This window comes from Cydia fagiglandana, chromosome 19 (genome assembly GCF_963556715.1).
Source record: "Cydia fagiglandana chromosome 19, ilCydFagi1.1, whole genome shotgun sequence".
NCBI lineage: Eukaryota > Metazoa > Arthropoda > Insecta > Lepidoptera > Tortricidae > Cydia > Cydia fagiglandana.
This window is the reverse complement of record NC_085950.1, coordinates 37,501-42,500: the sequence shown is the minus strand read 5'-3', so window position 1 is coordinate 42,500 and position 5,000 is coordinate 37,501. Positions and strand designations below refer to the sequence as shown.

The following is a 5,000-nucleotide window of genomic DNA, read 5'->3' as shown; positions in this document are numbered from 1 at the left end:
AAAAAAATATCATTACGAAAAATGAATACCGCATGTTATCATATATAAAATATACATATCAGTCTACGTACAACACAGTTGACGTTCGCGCGAGTTCAAACACAAACATCTATATAATATGGAGCGATAAGCTGTAACGGCGCGGATTTGTGCCGGTCGAAGCGATTCTCCAAATAGACGTCAGTCTCAAACTGCTTAAATACGCGACGCGAGATCGTACTAGACCTCTCCTGTGTGACGACAACTGACATATACATATTATATATATAGGTATGTTTTTGGTAACGGATTATTCTTGTTATACACGTTTGTATGTAGACCATACCAACATATATACACGTTAATGATCCTTCCGCAGGTTCCCCTACGGAAACCTTGTTACGACTTTTACTTCCTCTAAATGATCAAGTTTGGTCAACTTCCCAGCAACGCCGACGGCCGTGAAGCCACCGCGTGTCGGTCCGAAGACCTCACTAAATCATTCAATCGGTAGTAGCGACGGGCGGTGTGTACAAAGGGCAGGGACTTAATCAACGCGAGCTTATGACTCGCGCTTACTAGGAATTCCTCGTTTATGGGGGATAATTGCAAACCCCAATCCCCAGCACGAAGGAGTTTCAACGGGTTGCCCGGGCCTCTAGGCCAAGGAGAACATGCTGATTCCTTCAGTGTAGCGCGCGTGCGGCCCAGGACATCTAAGGGCATCACAGACCTGTTATTGCTCAATCTCGTGCGGCTCGAAACCGCCGGTCCCTCTAAGAAGAATTTTAATACGTCGCCAGTGAGTTGCGCGACCGCGAACGGCCGCGCGCACCTAAATGACGACGCCTATTTAGCAGGCTAGAGTCTCGTTCGTTACCGGAATTAACCAGACAAATCGCTCCACCAACTAAGAACGGCCATGCACCACCACCCACCGAATCAAGAAAGAGCTGTTAATCTGTCAATCCTTCCGGTGTCCGGGCCTGGTGAGATTTCCCGTGTTGAGTCAAATTAAGCCGCAGGCTCCACTCCTGGTGGTGCCCTTCCGTCAATTCCTTTAAGTTTCAGCTTTGCAACCATACTCCCCCCGGAGTCCAAAATCTTTGGTTTCCCGGAAGCTGCCCGCCGAGCCATTGTAGTAACGTCGGCGGATCGCTAGATGACATATTTACGGTTAGAACTAGGGCGGTATCTAATCGCCTTCGAACCTCTAACTTTCGTTCTTGATTGATGAAAACACCTTTGGCAAATGCTTTCGCTGATGTTCGTCTTGCGACGATCCAAGAATTTCACCTCTAACGTCGCAATACGAATGCCCCCAGTTATCCCTATTAATCATTACCTCGGAGTTCTGAAAACCAACAAAATAGAACCGAGATCATATTCTATTATTCCATGCACGAAATATTCAAGCAGCATTTTGAGCCCGCTTTGAGCACTCTAATTTGTTCAAAGTAAAATTGTCGGCCCACCTCGACACTCACTGAAGAGCATCGCGATAGGATTTTTATATTGAACCGTACTTTTACATACGATTCACCGACGATATGCTCCGCAAACGTGTCAGTATCGATTCGGATGAATCGCACCGACAGTGCGTAGCACAAATGCAACTACGAGCTTTTTAACCGCAACAATTTTAGTATACGCTATTGGAGCTGGAGTTACCGCGGCTGCTGGCACCAGACTTGCCCTCCAATTGTTCCTCGTTAAAATATTTAAAGTGTACTCATTCCGATTACGAGGCCTCGTAAGAGTCCCGTATCGTTATTTTTCGTCACTACCTCCCCGTGCCGGGAGTGGGTAATTTGCGCGCCTGCTGCCTTCCTTGGATGTGGTAGCCGTTTCTCAGGCTCCCTCTCCGGAATCGAACCCTGATTCCCCGTTACCCGTGACAACCATGGTAGTCGCAGAAACTACCATCGAAAGTTGATAAGGCAGACATTTGAAAGATGCGTCGCCGGTACTGGACCGTGCGATCTGCAAAAGTTATCCAGATTCATCAAAATGTTACGACTTCGGACGCGAGGCCCTCCGCCGATTGGTTTTGATCTAATAAAAGCACTCATCCCATCACTGGTCAGAGTTCTGATTGCATGTATTAGCTCTAGAATTACCACAGTTATCCAAGTAACTGAGTAAGATCTAAGGAACCAAAACTGATATATTGAGCCATTCGCGGTATCGCCTTAATACGGCTTGCACTGAGACATGCATGGCTTAATCTTTGAGACAAGCATATAACTACTGGCAGGATCAACCAGGGAGCTGCCGTGTTCATGTGAGTCTTGTTTAGAGACACAAAACACTAGCGCCGACGCGTGCGCGCCAATATCATCTATGTATATTATACTACACAACACACACACAGACGACGGAGACCGCACGCGTAAGACACGAGTCGTATACGACACACGCCACCATTCGGATATACCGAAATCGACGTGGCGTATCGTAGACTGGTGGATATTTTACTTACCACTCTATTCTACCTGGTGGTACAGACACACACGCGTGCGTGCGTGTACCTTAGGTAGGTAGCGGGTGAGTAAAGCGCGCACATACACACACACATAGTGTGTGATGTTTCATAGCGCCGATATGTAATCGAACGTTCTTCCACGACCAGACATAAAAATTTCACTATTTTTTTTTTTTTAAATTTTTAGATTCTTTTTTTAACATAGTCGTTCGTTACGATTTATATCGCTCGCCAGGTATTATAGAGCCCTCAAAACCCTCACAACCAATACAGTATAATGAAACTTACATCAAAGCGTATCCCCACCACCGCTAAACCACTAACCGCAATTACAATTGCGTATTTGAAGGTTTCGCGATATGAAAACACCGAGAGAGAGTTTCAAAAACCGTATTACCGTTAAGGGTTATAAATTGTTCTTTGTTTTAAATCGGATTATCATCCGATCGATCCTCGCCACACGTATAGGAGAACACACTATTTTCTCGCAAATATGTTGTCATCATTCAAACCAATCGGCAACGTTGCGTCGTCTCGAATTGGCGATGGTGACAGACAATCTGCAAGTAAATACTGCGCGCGTTGTACTCTCCCCCGTGGGTAAGGATAGAATATATCTCCCGTCTGTCACGTTTCAATATTAAAACGCGTAAACTAGGACCAAAGTGCAAATAAATAATACAACGGTCGGTCCACACCAGCATGTGTAATATACATGGGTGGTGCGCGTGTGACCGCCGCGCTCCCTAAAAGCTCCGAGGAGCAGCAGTTGTTTCGTGTTGTTGTAGATACCTAAAACTAGGTAATATAGGGTACTTACATTTTTCTTATGATAAATCTTATAATACATATATTATAAGTTTATAAGTAACATAAGTACATACACCAACTTTAGGTATTTTACTGGAAAATTTGCTGCGAGGCTATAACCATTTCAAGGACATAATAATTTGGTTTGGTTAGGTTAGGTTAGGTTAGGTTAGGTTAGATTAATAAAAATAAAAAAATTAGGTTAGGTTAAGTTAAAAAAAAAAAACAAGAAAAAAAAAGTTAGGTTAGGTTAGGTTAGGTTAGGTAAAAAAAACAAAAAAAAAAAAAAAAGTTAGGTTAGGTTAGGTTAGGTTAGGTTAGGTTAGGTTAGGTTAGGTTAGGTTAGGTTAGGCTAAAAAAAAAAAAATATGGCGAACAAAGTTTACCGGTTGAATCACTTACTTACCTAATTGTTTGTTTATTTATTTATTTATATAGGTAAATAATAAAGGATCGATCGTATTGATTGATTGATTGTGTCGTCGAACTGAATGTGTCAGTGTCAATGATGTGACATATTCAGTGTTGCCAACTCGGATTTTGAAAAAATGCTAGACTAATGTCTAGATTATGCCAAAATTATGCCAAAGTTTATTGAAATATGCTAAAAAAAATGCTAAAATGTCTACTTGAAATTAAATACTTAAAACACATAAATTTATTCAAATTTTCCGCCTTTTTCTACTGACAAGATCTGCTTGACCAACTTTATATAGTCCGTCGACGTCCATCCGTCCAAAAAAGTAAAAAAATACATATGAAAATATGAACCACATAAGGCGATGGCGCATATTGTTGCAAGTTGGTGCAAACTTGGCTTAGACTAAATTATGCTAAATAATATGCCAGATGCTAAATGGAAAATTTTGGTGCCAAAGCAAGTGAAAATATGCCAGATCTGGCATCAATTATGCCAAGTTGGCAACACTGGACATATTATGTAAATCAATCAATGTCAGTCAATGCGAGGGGGGGGGGCTATACAGACACAACTCACCTTGGATCGCATTCGATTTGCGTCCGGCAGTTAGGTGGGTAGGTACATTTATTTATCTAAATTAAATCTGAAAAGTAATTTTAGGCTTTTTGCTGGTTAAGTTAACTAAATAAACTTAGCATCGATGACAAAAGAAAAAATCGAATGTGACTTGTTACAACGTCTGTAGAGGCCTTGACCGAAGAAAGGTAGAAACGAAATTTAATAATAATATGATTGAGTAAAAAGGAAGGGAGGGGGCTACTGCGTATAATAATAGAGTGTAAAAAAAATGTACTTACGTTTATTTTTATTGATTTTTGTGTTATTTGGAAGAGGTGCGCGCCGTGTGCAAATATTTTGAACGCCACACCATAAGACACGAAACTAATTACACATGTTTTTTTATTCAAAATTAATGAATATGATTTTTTTTTTAAATTTTTCTGTAATTATTAAGCGTCTATAATGAAACCATTTCCAAAAAAATGTCATCATGCCTATTCATAAGTCATCATCTTTGGATATTATTATATCTGTGATCTTTGGCCTACTTAAAAAAAAAGGAGGTGTATTTTTCTGTTTAAATTAGAGCAGCCGTTGCAGCCCGCCATCTATCGAGCATTGGTAAGTGAGTTTGTCTAATCGATTTGGCAGTGACCGAATCATCGATTTGTAACGATTATTGTTTTTATTTCCTAGCTTTTCCTACGCTAAACTATAAACAGCTTTGTTATTTTAAGTTAAAAT

At 41.0% G+C, this 5,000-nt stretch overlaps 1 non-coding gene across 1 annotated transcript; it reads right to left on the bottom strand.

Moving 5' to 3' along the window:
- Positions 1 to 341: 341 nt before the first annotated feature.
- LOC134674266 (small subunit ribosomal RNA) lies at positions 342 to 2,249 on the bottom strand. Its single transcript, XR_010099574.1, has one exon. It is a non-coding gene; the product is annotated as a small subunit ribosomal RNA (ribosomal RNA).
- Between the last annotated feature and the right edge of the window lie 2,751 nt (positions 2,250 to 5,000).